Source organism: Pistacia vera, unplaced genomic scaffold (assembly GCF_008641045.1).
Source record: "Pistacia vera cultivar Batoury unplaced genomic scaffold, PisVer_v2 Contig348, whole genome shotgun sequence".
In the NCBI taxonomy this organism is placed as follows: Eukaryota; Viridiplantae; Streptophyta; class Magnoliopsida; order Sapindales; family Anacardiaceae; genus Pistacia; species Pistacia vera.
The window spans coordinates 115133-131855 of NW_022196166.1; the positions used below are offsets into that span (position 1 = coordinate 115133).

Genomic DNA, 16723 nt, shown 5'->3' on the forward strand with positions numbered 1-16723 from the left:
CTTTCAAACGCCATTTAACTCTTACATTTTTCTCTAGTTTCTGATATAGGACACTACTGGTCAGTAGAGGTTAAGAGTTGTTACTTTTGCTTACTATAGAGATGTTGTTGGTGCACTCATTGTTTATGACATGTTGAAACTGACTGATGTCAATTTGAAGACGCTTGCACCCGCAATTGAGTGGCTTTTTGCTAGACACGTTAGTGTTATAATCCAATACTTCATTTTCTTTTCCCCGTTGCTAAATGCGTTGGACTGTACGCATACAAACTTAAAATAATTAAGCCACCTCAAATGTAGTGTTTTTCTTCAATTGTCCATTTACACTTTGCTTCAACAGAAAATAACTTGCCTTGGTTCATTTGTGATGTTTTTCCAGCTCACATGCATATTAATTTCCTCAGCTATGTCATCAACTTCATTCGTAGCTTCTAATGTTGGAAGAACATTCAAATTGATTTCCCCAAACTCATATCTTCTACTATGACATTATTCAATCATGGTAAGTAGTGAAAAAACAGAGATGGAAGAGTAATATATTTTAACACTTTTACATAGACGGGAAACCAAAAATTTTCCAAGGAAGAGTAAATAAGAGATGGAGTAGAAAGAAAGAATTTGTTTACATTAAAAAAAAAAAAAAAAAAGTGCAATTTTCTAAAATGAAAGTGTTATGAAGCCAAACGACATCGTTCGCATTTAAGTTAAGTGAGTGAATCCTGAACGTCAGATCAAGACAGATCCTATGGCTCATACTTTCTAATATTCTTTGATATAAAAGAGGGCAAAAATCAGTGTATAGTCATCGGGGTTTTTTAGTCTGTAATTGTGAGGGTTCTATTGAGTTGAATGAGCAATTGATTTAGGGTTTTTTGCTGGGGTCTTTCTCGTTGTAATCTGGGCAAGATTGTGAGAGGTTGCGTTTCCTTCTTGAGGCTAGGTTAGTTCTTTGATTTCTTGCAGGTTATAGAGAGTTTTTGGGTGATTAGGCCTCGGTTAAAGTATTGCTCTGATTCGGCAGATTGAGTGTGTAATTCTTGGTGTAATTGTTGGATAATTCTAGTGTAGTGAGTCTCCATATTTCAGAGCTCAACGTGGATGTAATCTATCCGTTATTGGATAGGTGAACCACGGTAAATCTTGCCTTGTGTGTGTGTTTGATTTTTTCTTTAAATCTTGTTTGTGTTGGATTGAGTTGTGTATTGATTAGTTTAGACTCAGGTTATAACAGTGGTATCAGAGCTAAAGTCCTAAGGTGTATCTAGGTTTAGAGATCGATTAATTCATGACAAATTGGAGATTTAGGGTTTGTCAGAATTGGGGGTTTTTTGATTTAAAGTTTTCTAGATCATTAGGACTTCGAATCTTGTTGAGTCGTGAGTCAATTCGTGAGTCTAGGTCACAAACACAAGAGATCGATTAATTTGTGACAAATTGGAGATTTATGGTTCGTCAGAATTTGGGGTTTTTTTTCAATTTAAAGGTGTCTAGATCATCAGGACTTCAAATCTTGCTGAGTTTGGGTAAATTTGAGAGTTTGGTTCACAAACGCAAGTCAGAGAGTAAAATCTTGAAATTTTTGGCTAGGGTTACTAGTACAGTTACAGAGTTATGAGTGCTACTCGTATGGAGATCTCCCAATACGATGGGAAGATCGATTTCAACACATGAAAGAAGAAGATGAAGGCCCTCATTTCCCACAACAAAGTAAGGCTTGCTCTGGAGAAAGACACCACCAATTGGTCTGAAGAGAAACTGAAAAAGAAGTCTGAAGTTGACGAGGAGGCCTATAATCTGATCATAATGAACTTGTCTGATGCTGTTCTGCGGAAGGTAGACGACATGGAAACACCGCTCACACTTTGGGGTAAACTCGAATCCCTATATTCTTTACAGTCTGCACCTAATTTAGCATTTCTTAAAGGTGCTTTGTTCTCTTATAAGATGGATGTAACTAAGTCTGTAGAAGAAAATCTTGATGAATTTCTTAAGATGACATTAGTGTTGAAAGGTACAGATCAAGAGTTAGGAGACTCTAGTTTAGCAATGATACTATTGAATTCATTGCCTGATGAGTATTTAGTGGTGAAAAATGCTTTATAATACATTGGGACAGTTCCCAATGTTGACTTGATTATAGCTGGCCTGAAATCTAGAGAATTAGAGTTGAAAATCCAGAAAAGAAACATAAATAATTTGTTTGTCAAAGGTAGAACAGAGTCAGTACAATTAGGAAGGGATAATGGTAAAAACGTTCAACAACACATGAGCTCTAAACCTAAGAAGAAATGGAAGAATATTAAGACTAAGGGACAAACCAGAAAGTGCTTTCACTGTAATAAACCAGGTCATCTTAAGAAAAACTGTTATGACTGGATAAAGAAACAAAAACAACACAGTACAGAGAGTAATTTAGCCAGCACTAGTACTGATATTGAAATTTTAGAAGCTCTCACAATCTCAAACCAAGCTAGCAGTAAGGAATGGGTCCTAGATTCAGGATGCACCTTTCATATGAGCCCAAACATTCAATGGTTCCAAAACTTTAGGAAATGAGAGTTAGAAACTGTGTTCATGGGTAACAATCTCTCTTGTAAGGTTCAAGGTATAGGAAACATAACCATTACATTAAATAATGATAAAATCATAATGTTAACCAGAGTAAGGTACATACTTGACCTTAAACGAAACCTGATTTCGTTAGGAACATTAGATGAAGCTGGATGTAGTTACAAGGCAGAAAAAGGGTCCATAGTAGTTTATAAAAATAATGACATATTGCTTGAAGGAGTCAAACAAAATGGACTGTACATTCTGTGTGGCCAATATTTTGCATCTGCTGTTAATTCCGCTTTATTATCTACTAACCTTTCTGCTACAGAGAAATGGCACTTGAGACTTGGCCACATAGGCCAGAAAAGTATGACTGTTTTAAGCCAGCAAGGCTACTTTAGTAAGGAGTTAATATTTGAGTTGAGTTTTTGTGAAACTTGTGTATTGGGTAAGCAACAAAGAATGAGTTTCCAAAAGGGAACTCATTTAGCTGAAAAAAGTCTGGATTATTTGCATGCGGATCTTTGGGGTCTTGAAAGGGTTAGGACACATGGAGGGAACTGCTATTTCCTCTCCATTGTGGATGACTTTAGCAGCAAGGTATGTGTATACCTCCTTAAGTCCAAGGATGAAGCCTTAACTAAGTTTAAAGGCTGGAAAAACCTGGTTGAAAACCAAGTTAATATGAAGGTAAAAGCCCTTAGGATAGATAACGGGTTAGAATTCTGCAACCTGGAGTTTGACTCTTACTGTGTAGGAGAGGGAATTTTAAGGCATAGGATTGTTAGGGGAACCCCTCAGCAAAATGGGGTTGCTGAGAGAATGAACAGAACCCTACTAGAGAGGGTTAGATGCCTTTTATTCACTGCTTGTCTACCAAAAACTTTTTGGAGGGAAGTATTAGGTACAGCAGCCTACCTGATTAATAGAAGCCCTTCTAGCTCCATAGATTTTAAGTGCCTTGAAGAGAAGTGGTCTGGGAGGAGACCATCTCTTGAACACTTGAGAGTATTTGGATGTGATGCATATGCACACACCCGGGATGGTAAGCTAGAACCAAGATCTCTTAAGTGTGTTTTTCTAGGGTATCAAGAAGGAACCAAAGACTATAGGCTTTGGGAAAAGGCTACCCCAGGGGTTAGAGTAATTGTTAATCGAGATGTGATTTTCAATGAATCTGTTTTCCCTTGCAAATCTGGTACTAACAATGCAGGTAGCTCACAAGAAGATTCTGAAAATTCTGGACAGACTAGGATAACTCAGTTTGAGGTGGAGCGGAGCCTATAACTTACTCCAATCAACATATCCAAACAGATGAGACTGGTCCACTTGAAGACCAGCCACAGCAAACCCAAGAGCAAGAGGATGAAGAAGACCCTCCTGTAAATACTGAAATGGATCAACATAGTGATCTGGCCCAATATCAGTTAGCCAGAGATAGAGTCAGGAGGAAAATTAGACCTCCCATAAGGTACAGCTATGCTGACCTGATTTATACAACACTCCTGGTTGGTTAAAAGGTACACGGATTAGAACCTGACACTTATGCTGAGACAGTGAGATCAAGGGACAGCAAAGAATGGGTGGTTGCAATGGAAGAGGAGATGGAGACACTGCACTTGAACAACACCTGGACACTTGTCCCAAAGCCAAAAAATCAGAAGTTGGTAGAATGCAGGTGGCTTTACAAACTGAAAGAAGGGATAGATAAATCTGATCCACCAAGATTTAAAGCCAGGTTAGTGACTAAGGGCTACACTCAGAGGGTAGGTATTGATTTCATTGAAATTTTTTCACCAGTAGTTAAATTTAAAACTATTAGACTCATGCTAGCAATTGTTGTACAATATGACTTTGAGATAGAACAATTGGATGTTAAAACTGCTTTTTTGCATGGTGAGTTGGATGAAAAGATATTCATAAGTCAACCCATAGGATTTAAGGATAAAAAACTGTATGATTATGTATGCTTACTGAATAAATCTCTGTATGGACTTAAACAGTCTCCTAGGCAGTGTTATAAGAGGTTTGAGGCATTCATAGTAGGAAGTGGATTCACTAGAAACATGTATGACAATTGTTTCTATTTTGCATGTATCAATAACATGCTAATATATCTTCTGTTATATGTAGACGACATGTTACTAATTAGTAAGTCCATGTTTCAGATTAATGAACTAAAAGCCAAGTTAAATACTGAGTTTGACATGACGGACTTAGGTAGAGCAAATAGAATCCTAGGAATGATGATTGATAGAGATAGAAGTGCAAATACCCTTAAACTTCATCAATCCTCATACTTATAGAAACTGGTTTCCAAATTTGGCATGGCTGACTCCAAAGTGGTAACAATGCCCTTTGCAAACCATTTCATACTTAGTAAGTCACAATCCCCAAAAACAGAATCTGATATGTTAAAAATGGAAAATGTCCCTTATTAGAATGCCATAGGTTCTGTAATGTATTCCATGATAAGCACCAAACCAGATTTAGCATATGCAATATCACTGTTGAGTAGATTTATGTCAAATCCTGGAAATGAACATTGGAATGCTCTAAAGTGGCTACTTAGATATATATAAATTGCACTGTTCAGATTGGTTTGGTTTTCTGTAAAAGAAATGCATCACTTGATCTGGTTGGGTATGTAGATGCTGACTTTGCAGGTGACAGAGATTCCAGGAAGTCCACTACTGCATACTATTTCACATTAGGAGGCAACTGTGTTAGCTGGAAAGCACAGTTGCAACCACTGGTTGCACTTTCAACTACTGAAGCAGAGTACGTAGCAGTTTCAGATGCATTCAAGGAAGCAACATGGTTACAGGGAATTCTGAAAGAAGCAAATTTGTTGAATGACATAGCAATAGTTTACTCAGACAGTCAAAGTGTCATCCACCTTAGTAAGAACCCAGTGTACCACAAAAGAACTAAACATGTGGATGTCAGGCATCACTTCGTCAGAGACCTGATTGCAAATGGAAGAATTAATCTCCTAAAGGTACCTACTGAAGAGAATCCAGCAGACATGGGAACCAAAGTGGTGACCACAGCCAAGTTCAAGCACTGCTTGAACTTACTTCACATCAGTTAGATACTTTCTGGAGCTGAGAAGAAATATGGAAATGACTTACTGCACTGAAGGAGGTCCAGCAAGGAAAAGAGAGAAAAGAAAAAAAAAATGGGGAAGGCAGAATGTTGGCTTCAAGGTAGAGACTGAAAGTGTTATGAAGCCAAATGACGTCGTTCGCATTTAAGTTAAGTGAGTGAATCTTGAACGTCAGATCAAGACAGATCCTATGGCTCATAATAACTAAAAATCTAAAATATAAAAGAGGGCAAAAATCAGTGTATAGTCATTGGGGTTTTTTAGTCTGTAATTGTGAGGGTTCTATTGAGTTGAATGAGCAATTGATTTAGGGTTTTTTGCTGGGGTCTTTCTCGTTGTAATCTGGGCAAGATTGTGAGAGGTTGCGTTTCCTTCTTGAGGCTAGGTTAGTTCTCTGATTTCTTGCAGGTTATAGAGAGTTTTTGGGTGATTAGGCCTGGGTTAAAGTATTGCTCTGATTCGGCAGATTGGGTGTGTAATTCTTGGTGTAATTGCTGGATAATTCTAGTGTAGTGAGTCTCCATATTTCGGAGCTCAACGTGGATATAATCTATCCGTTATTGGATAGGTGAACCACGGTAAACCATGTCTTGTGTGTGTGTTTGATTTTTTCTTTGAATTTGGTTTGTGTTGGATTGAGTTGTGTATTGATTACTTTAGACTCAGGTTATAACATAAAATGACACATATTTTGTAACGGAAGGAGTATTAATTAACATAACAATGCAACCAAATAAATAAAAATCAAATGAAAATGAAAATCAAATGTGCTTTAATAGAGTATCAAATCATAGGAGTATTTTAACATTTTTCTTGGCACTAAAGAAAAATTTCAGGCCGACCAGAGCGGCAATAGTCGGCAGTCTAGCGCGTTACGTTATTGCTTGTATTATACGACATCGTTTCTAACGTAAAGAATCTAACAGGTCCACGTCCTTCTTCTAGAAAAGTCAATCGATGAACACGTTCACGATATAAACAACACTCTTATAAAGACTTCAACGTGTAATCTCTAAAGTCCTACGCATCGTTTTGACTGTCTTGTCATGTCATGTCATGATTCTGCCCATAACGCTACGCTAAATTGCGCTGTTCTTCCATTAATATTATTCCGAAATCCGAAGCTCTCATTCACTTCATTTCTCCATTTGGCAAACTTTAAGCTTTAATCTCTTCCATCTCATCTTCCGTCTCTTTCCTTTTTGCTCTCACTTGGCCTCGTTTTCAGCTCGCAACTCTTCGCTCTGCACAGCTCAGGAATTTGCTTGAAAAATGGTTCAAATTAAAGAATTGTATCCTCATTTGTCTATTGTGTTTGGATTCATAGATTATTTTCAAGTTTAAATTTACTATTCTTTTACTTTCAGGTCTGCTTTGAGCTTAAAATTTGTACCTCTAACTGATTTCTTTTCTTGAATTTTTCGTAGTTATTTTTAGTCTTCTGTTTGACTTAGTATATTTCCTTAACTTTTCAATGTGGGATTTGCTTGTGAAGTCGAATTGTGATGCCCATGTTGTTAGAAGAGGTAAAGCAAGTCGACTGAATTTAAAATGTTTGTGATTTGGTTATTGTCTAGATATTAGTTTATATTAACAGAGTTTTTGCATCGTGTTTGCTCCAATGGACTTTTGGGTTTCAGTATCACATAGCTCAGATGTACATGGTCATGAAGATGCAGCAGCAAAATTCAAATGGTGATGAAGGTGTTGAAGTCTTGGAGAACAGGCCCTTTGAAAATGATGTATATGGAAGAGGTCAATTCACATCTAAAATTTATCGCTTACAAAGGTAATGCACTAAAATAGTACTGATAATCAGTTTGTTTTTTGTAAATTTGAAGTGTTTTCTTGAGCCGGCTGCTGAGAATTTGAACTGTATTGACAGGACTGTTTGTATATGTGTTGTTAATTGGCTGAATTGATATGTGTATTGCAGTATGAACATAGTATAAGCTATTTGAGACTTCGTTTATAAGGTTTTTATATTGATCTTCCACGAAGTTAAAAGAGCACATACTACTGCCTGCTGTATCTTAAATGATGTAATTTTGGGTTGCAGCAAGGTTAATGGTTAACATGGCAGCTCGGAGTACTTTCTGCTTTAAGGAAATAAGAGATGTTATGTATTTGTAGATTAAAAATTCCAAATGCTTGTAGGACAAGAGCTGATTGTATGTGTCATTTGTAAGTGAAGGGTAATAATTAGTTAACTTAACTAGTATTTGAATTATTTGAAGTCGAAGTTATATTTTAATGCAGCGATGTTTGCATTTCACTTTGTTGTCTTCTTATTATATGCCAGTTCTTAGTCTCTGGGAGGTCATTGATATGTGTTATGAGGCTTTATGCTTGCAAGATTCTTGCGACTTGTGATTGGACCATTTTTTTTTTTTTTTTTTTTTGAGAGATCACTTGTATCATAATCTGTGGATACGTGTCTCAGGGTTTGAATTCATCATGATTGTTTCATATCCTGCATCCTGTAGGGTAAAAAAAAAAAAAAAAAAAAAAAAAATCATAAAGCAGCAGGATATGTTATAATAAAAATAAAAGCGTGACGCAACAATGCCAAATGAAGCAGGTTTCAAGAAATTTCTCACTAATATCAAGATCACGTATTAGACTCGTTTTAACATTACATCTTCAATTAAAACAGTATACAATGTTGAGTTAGAACAAAAACCAAAATTGGGTTAAGACGGAAATATCTCTGATTGCAGCCTTGGCACATTTACAATTAAAGTTAAGAAATGATTACTTCATATAATCTATAATTTCCTCTTCCAGGGATTTAATAAAGGTTTATTCCTTCGCTAGGAGTACGAAATATTATAATCTATTCATCTAAGAGCAAACTGATTTCGTCAGCATTACCCATCATTCCCGGTAAATGAGCACTTGAAACAAAAACTATATTTTCCAGTATATAAGTGGCACAGTTCTCCGATTGCTGATCATTTTCGCCTCTATAAAACCATTCACAACCCTCAGAGATAAAAATTTTAGGCATGCAATTAGGATACATAATCCTTGCAGGTTCAAATCTTTAAACAAGCATGGCTATTTCTTTCTTCATTTTCGTTTTTAATTTATATACTATTAAAAGAGAATAATAAAAAAGTGGTGAATAGAAAGCACACAAACCTGAGGGAGAAAGATGTATGGCAACAGCAGTAGTCAATTCAATTCCCTGACCAATACGATTCGTCCTCCACCTAAAATCAAAACCTTCTTCCTTGTGTAGGGGCTGATTCACACTCAAAATCATAGGACGATACATATAAGGAGTATTAGCCTCAAACTCTGCAGCACAAGTATCTACACGCTTGTATGTTGGTGTAACTCCAAAAGAGAGCCGCTTTGCCCGAACTCTTTCCAGAGAATTAGTTGCAAAGGCAATCTGCTTGTCACTGAAACCTCTTCGTTTAACTTCGTAAAATTCATCCTTTGAAGATAGACAAGCTTCGAGTCAGAAGATATTGTTCCACATCTATCAGTTCTTTGAGCTGAGTGAGGAACCATTTGTCAATGTAGCTCAGCTCATGAACCTCATCTACTTTCATCCCCTTCTTCATTGCAGCATATACGCATGAATGCGATCAGGGCTAGGACTCGAGGCTGTATTTCAGTTGGTCCCAATCCCGTCAAGTTCCTTCAGCCGTGCACAACCCCAACCAGAGTAGCCACTCTCTAAGGACCGAACTGCTTTCGGAAGGATTCCTGAATGTGCGGCCTAAGGCCATGGCTTCTCCAACAGATTTCATTTGGTTGTTAGTAATGGCTGAGAACCAGGAATTTCTCAAAAGCAAAGCGAGGGATCTGCAGATTTGAGTAGACAGGACTCAATAATGGATGATTATCTCCATTATCAAAAACATGGGTTGACGACACATTAGTGGTAATTACAGAATTGTCAGCAGAAGTAAAAACTCCCAACAAATAGCCGTTTCAGTGACATCAGAATTATACATGGCTCAAAAAGTATACTAGAATATAGAATAAGATTGAAGAAGGGCAATTACATTCAACAACTTAAAAAAGACGGGTTTTAGATGGAAAGATACAGGTTGATATTCAATTAAACTATCAGAGATGAACACTCCTCACCCAAAGTTATATAATTCTGCAAATGCTGAGTAATAGCAGCCATGTTAAGCCCATTAATAAAGTCCAAAGATAACAAAACCAAGAAAAAATGTTTTGAACTTACTACCAACACAAATTGAGTAACTTCACAACTAGGCTAATCTTTTTTAAAGCAAACAGTAACTAGAAATTATGAACATACGCCAAATGAAAGCAACATTTTCTTACCTTTGTCACCACTAATCAATAGAAGGTTCAAAACTAGCGGCGTTTTTTAGTAATATCATGGGAATCTGGTCCAAGAGAATCCAACTGACACTTAGCAGCCATTTTTGCTATAGGAAAACCAGTACCTTAGATGCCAACGCAGAAAACCTCGACACCCTCGGGTTCATCTCAATAACCATAACCTCTCCATCAACCGGATTCACTGCAAACGGTACATTCGAACCTCCACACTCCACTCCAATCTCCCTAATTATAGCTATCGAATAGTCTCTCAGCCTCTGATACTCCTTATCCCAGAGTCTGAGCTGGCGCCACCGTAATTGAGTCCCCATGTGCACACCCATAGGATCAATATTTTCAATAGAACATATAATGACAACATTGTCAGCCAAATCACGCATTACTTCAAGCTCATATTCTTTCCATCCCAACACGATTTCTCCACCAAAACTTGTGAAGTCAAACTTGCAGCTAACCCTGCCTTACTATAGACTCAATTCCTCTTTATTATAAGCAATTCCGCCTCCGTACCACCAAACGTGAAAGCCGGGCGAATAATCAATGGAAATTCGCCATTTCATTAGCAATTGCAATACATTCATCCAGCGTTTACCAATACCAGACGTGGCGTATTGACGCATGTTTTTCATTGCTGCTTGAACAAATCTCTGTCTTCACTTTTTAATCGCCTCAAGTTTCGCTCCGATCAATTCGATGCCGTATTTTCAAGCGCACCACTCTCGGCCAAGCCACGCGAGGTTTAACGCGGTCTGGCCGCCCATGGTGGGCAACAGAGCGTCGGGGCGCTCCTTTTCAAGAACTTGCTCAACCAACTCCGGAGTCATTGGATTAATGTACGTCCGTCAGCCAATCGGGCAGTCATAATAGTGGCCGGGTTTGAATTTATCAAAACGACTTCGTATCCTTCTTCCTCTCACGCCTTGCACGCTTGCGTACGGAGTAGTCGAACTCACACCTTGCCCAATCACGATGGGACCAGCACCAAGGATAAAATTTTCTTAATATCAGTTCTCTTCCCGAGCTTTGGAGCTTTAACCCGCCGTTCCGTTGTTCAGTCGCAGAGTTGGCTCGAATACGTGACTTTGAGTTGGAGTAGCGAGTGAGCTGAGCTGGCCATGAGCGAAGGCTTAAAGAGAAGAGAATTTCTTGTTTTTGGTGGTTGTTTTGTTGTTAGAGTAGAAGAATAGCTGGAAATTGTTGTTTTTGGATAAAGGAAACGAAGGTTTGTGTGAAAAAAATGAAGCTGAAGACATTTTTTCCGGTGATTCAAGCAATAGCTCATTCTTGTTTTCTTGGATATAGGTTTGAATCGTACACAAAGAGGTGAGCTTTAATCGTACAGCAGAAGCAGCAGTGAAAGTGTTAAGGTTGGAAGAAAGAATTGGGTTTTTGAGAATCGAAGAGGGGGTTCAGGTTCTTTGTCTGCTTGGATATTCGGATGGTTATTGATTGCTGACGAGGAGATTTTGTCCACTTACAGTACACACAAATAGGGTTTTTGAATATTAGGGCCTCTGTCAGACTGTCACATCAGGCATGGAGCTCTTCTCTGTCCGGTGTTTGGGCAATGATTTTCATTGGGCTTTTCAAAAACTTGGCCTTTATTTATATTTCGGATAACATTTTGGGTTAGTATTTTACGGCCTCATACTTAAAAATGTTGATGGGTTTCTTACTATCGACTGTTTTACTCATATCTGGGCCCCTTTCTTAATCATCTTTAAATACAACAGAAATTGATTAATTAGATAATATTATTAAAGTATACTGATATTAAATAATAATATTATAATAACAATGCAGTCTATATAGATTCAATTAATATATACATAAATAAAATCAAATGAGTTTGATTTTGGGTTAGTATTTTACGGCCTCATATATTAAAATGTTGATGGGCTTTTAATATTAAGCTGTTTTTTTTTTTTTTTTTTATGCCGAGTTTTTAGTCAATTTACGTGCACCTTCAATTAATCATGGATTGAATTATCGACTAGGTCTCCCGTGACTACCTTTATTAGCAACGATGAAAAATTCAAACTCGAAACTAATAATACACCCAAAGTTTTTATCGAAAACTATTTTCATCCATATCTGACTCTTCTAATATATTTAAATCAATAGAATTGATTAAATATCTGAAATATCTTTAGAAATATTAATTAAAATATACCCATATTAAATAAATAACACCCTCTCTCTCTCTTCAGTTTTATGTTTCCCCTATCTCCTCTCTTTTACTTTTTCTCTGAGTCCCTTTCTCCCTTCTTTCTCCTATCCCTCGTCTCCTCTCTCTTTCCTCTTTCAAACGCCTTTAACTCTACTTTTTCTCTAGTTTCTGATTATGACAATGGTCAAGAGAGGTTCAAAGTTGTTACTTTTGCTTACTATAGAGTGTTGTTGGTGCACTCTGTTTATGACATGTGAATGACTGATGTCAATTTGAAGACCTTGCACCCTAATTGAGTGGCTTTTTGCTAGACACTTTAGTTATAATCCATACTTCATTTTCTTCTCCCCGTTGCTAAATGCGTTGGATTAGCATAAAATAAAAAATTAAGCCACCTAAATGTAGTTTTTTTTCTTCAATTGTCCATACACTTTGCTTCAACAAGAAAATAACTTGCCTTGGTTCATTTGTGATGTTTTTCCAGCTCACATGCATATTATTTTCCTCAGCTATGTCTCAACTTCATTCGTAGCTTCTATGTTGGAAGAACATTCAAATTGATTTCCCCAAACTCATATCTTCTACTAGACATTATTCAATCATGGTAAGTAGTGAAAAAACAAGATGGGCAAGTATATTTTAACACTTTTACATAACGGGAAACCAAAAATTTCCAGGAAGAGTAAATAAGAGATGAGTAGAAGAAAGAATTTGTTTACATTAAAAAAAAAAAAAAAGTGCAATTTTCTAAAATGAAAGTGTTTGAAGCCAAACGACATCGTTCGCATTTAAGTTAGTGAGTGAATCCTGAACGTCAGATCAAGACAGATCCTATGTCTCATACTTCTAATATCTTTGATAAAAAGAGGGCAAAAATCAGTGTATAGTCATCGGGGTTTTTTAGTCTGTAATTGTGAGGGTTCTATGAGTTGAATAGCAATTGATTAGGGTTTTTGTGTGCGGGTCTTTCTCGTTGTAATCTGGCAATTGTGAGAGGTTGCGTTCCTTCTTGAGGCTAGTTGTTCTTGATTTCTTGCAGGTTAATAGAGTTTTTGGGTGATTAGCCTCGGTAAAGTATTGCTCTGATTCGCAGATTGAGTGTGTATTCTTGGTGTAATTGTGTATAATTTAGTGTAGTGAGTCTCCATATTTCAGAGCTCAACGTGGATGTAATCTATCCGTTATTGGATAGGTGAACCACGGTAAATCTTGCCTTGTGTGTGGTGTTTGATTTTTTCTTAAATCTTTGTGTTGGATTGAGTTGTGTATTGATTAGTTTAGACTCAGGTTAAACAGTGGTATCAGAGCTAAAGTCCTAAGGTGTATCTAGGTTTAAGATCGATTAATTCATGACAAATTGGAGATTTAGGGTTTTCAGAATTGGGGGTTTTTTGATTTAAAGTTTTCTAGATCATTAGGACTTCGATCTTGTTGAGTCGTAGTCAATTCGTGAGTCTAGTCACAAACACAGAGATCGATTATTTGTGACAAATTGGAGATTTATGGTTCGTCAGAATTTGGGTTTTTTTTTCAATTTAAAGGTGTCTAGATCATCAGGACTTCAAATCTTGCTGAGTTTGGGTAAATTTGAGAGTTTGGTTCACAAACGCAAGTCAGAGTAAAATCTTGAAATTTTTGGCTAGGGTTACTAGTACAGTTACAGAGTTATGAGTGCTACTCGTATGGAGATCTCCCAATACGATGGGAAGATCGATTCAACACATGAAAAGAAGATGAAGGCCCTCATTTCCCACAACAAATAGGCTTGCTCTGGGAAAGACACCACCAATTGGTCTGAAGAGAAACTGAAAAAAGTCTGAAGTTGACGAGGAGGCCTATAATCTGATCATAATGAACTTGTCTGATGCTGTTCTGCGGAAGGTAGACGACATGGAAACACCGCCACACTTTGGGGTAAACTCGAATCCCTATATTCTTTACAGTCTGCACCTAATTTAGCATTTCTTAAGGTGCTTTGTTCTCTTATAAGATGGATGTAACTAAGTCTGTGAAGAAAATCTTGATGAATTTCTTAAGATGACATTAGTGTTGAAGGTACAGATCAAGAGTTAGGAGACTCTAGTTTAGCAATGAACTATTGAATTCATTGCCTGATGAGTATTTTTGGTGAAAAATGCTTTATAATACATTGTACAGTTCCCAATGTTGACTTGATTATAGCTGGCCTGAAATCTAGAGAATTAGATTGAAAATCCAGAAAGAAACATAAATAATTTGTTTGTCAAAGGTAGAACAGAGTCAGTACAATTAGGAAGGGTAATGTGTAAAACGTTCAACAACACATGAGCCTAAACCTAAGAAGAAATGGAAATAATATTAAGACTAAGGGACAAACCAGAAAGTGCTTTCACTGTAATAAACCAGGTCATCTTAAAGAAAAACTGTTTGACTGGATAAGAAACAAAAACACAACATTACAGAGAGTAATTTAGCCAGCACTAGTACTGATATTGAAATTTTGAAGCTCTCACAATCTCAAACCAAGCTAGCAGTAAGGAAGGGTCCTAGATTCAGGATGCCCCTTTCATATGAGCCCAAACATTCAATGGTTCCAAAACTTTAGGAAATGGAGTTAGAAACTGTGTTCATGGGTAACAATCTCTCTTGTAAGGTTCAAGGTATAGAAACATAACCATTACATTAAATATGATAAAATCATAATGTTAACCAGAGTAGGTACTACTTGACCTAAACAAACCTGATTTCGTTAGGAACATTAGATGAAGCTGGATGTAGTTACAAGGCAGAAAAAGGTCCATAGTAGTTTATAAAATAATGACATATGCTTGAAGGAGTCAAACAAAATGGACTGTACATTCTGTGTGGCCAATATTTTGCATCTGCTGTTAATTCCGCTTTATTATCTACTAACCTTTCTGCTACAGAGAAATGGCACTTGAGACTTGGCCACATAGGCCAGAAAAGTATGACTGTTTTAAGCCAGCAAGGCTACTTTAGTAAGGAGTTAATATTGAGTTGAGTTTTGTGAAACTTGTGTTTTGGGTAAGCAACAAAGAATGAGTTTCCAAAAGGAACTCATTTAGCTGAAAAAAGTCTGGATTATTGCATGCGGATCTTTGGGGTCTTGAAAGGTTAGGACACATGGAGGGAACTGCTATTTCCTCTCCATTGTGGATGACTTTAGCGCAAGGTATGTGTATACCTCCTTAAGTCCAAGGATGAAGCCTTAACTAAGTTTAAGGCTGGAAAAACCTGGTTGAAAACCAAGTTATATTAAGGTAAAAGCCCTTAGGATAGATAACGGGTTAGAATTCTGCAACCTGGAGTTTGACTCTTACTGTGTAGGAGAGGGAATTTTAGGCATAGGATTGTTAGGGGAACCCCTCAGCAAAATGGGTTGCTGAGAGAATGAACAGAACCCTACTAGAGAGGGTTAGATGCCTTTTATTCACTGCTTGTCTACCAAAAACTTTTTGGAGGGAAGTATTAGGTAACAGCCTACCTGATTAATAAAGCCCTTCTAGCTCCATAGATTTTAAGTGCCTTGAAAGAAGTGGTCTGGGAGGAGACCATCTCTTGAACACTTGAGAGTATTTGGATGTGATGCATATGCACACACCCGGGATGGTAAGCTAGAACCAAGATCTCTTAAGTGTGTTTTTCTAGGTATCAAGAAGGAACCAAAGCATAGGCTTTGGAAAAGGCTACCCCAGGGGTTAGAGTAATTGTTAATCGAGATGTGATTTTCAATGACTGTTTTTTCCTTGCAAATCTGGTACTAACAATGCAGGTAGCTCACAAGAAGATTCTGAAAATTCTGGACAGACTAGGATAACTCATTTGAGGTGGAGCGGAGCCTAACTTACTCCAATCAACATATCCAAACAGATGAGACTGGTCCACTTGAAGACCACCACAGCAAACACCAAGAGCAAGAGGATGAGAAGACCCTCCTGTAAATCTGAAGTGGATCAACATAGTGATCTGGCCCAATATCAGTTAGCCAAGATAGAGTCAGAGGAAAATTAGACCTCCCATAAGGTACAGCTATGCTGACCTGATTTATACAACACTCCTGGTTGGTTAAAAGGTACACGGATTAGAACCTGACACTTATGCTGAACAGTGAGATCAAGGGACAGCAAGATGGGTGGTTGCAATGGAAGAGGAGATGAGACACTGCACTTGAACACACCTGGACACTTGTCCCAAAGCCAAAAATCAGAAGTTGGTAGAATGCAGGTGGCTTTACAAACTGAAAGAAGGGATAGATAAATCTGATCCACCAAGATTTAAAGCCAGGTTAGTGACTAGGGCTACACTCAGAGGGTAGGTATTGATTTCATTGAAATTTTTTCACCAGTAGTTAAATTTAAAACTATTAGACTCATGCTAGCAATTGTTGTACAATATGACTTTGAGATAGACAATTGGATGTTAAAACTGCTTTTTGCATGGTGAGTTGGATGAAAAGATATTCATAAGTCAACCCATAGGATTTAAGGATAAAAACTGTATGATTATTATGCTTACTGAATAAATCTCTGTATGGACTTAAACAGTCTCCTAGGCAG

The 16723-nt window shown here is 37.3% G+C and overlaps 1 long non-coding RNA gene and 1 pseudogene across 1 annotated transcript; one reads left to right on the plus strand and one right to left on the minus strand.

Annotated features, from left to right (window-relative positions):
* Nucleotides 1–6690: 6690 nt before the first annotated feature.
* Nucleotides 6691–8035, plus strand: LOC116139213. The gene is made up of 3 exons (XR_004129416.1): nt 6691–6954; nt 7158–7188; nt 7303–8035. It is a non-coding gene; the product is annotated as an uncharacterized LOC116139213 (long non-coding RNA).
* Nucleotides 8036–8069: 34 nt separating this feature from the next.
* LOC116139182 lies at nt 8070–16127 on the minus strand (annotated as a pseudogene).
* Nucleotides 16128–16723: the final 596 nt, after the last annotated feature.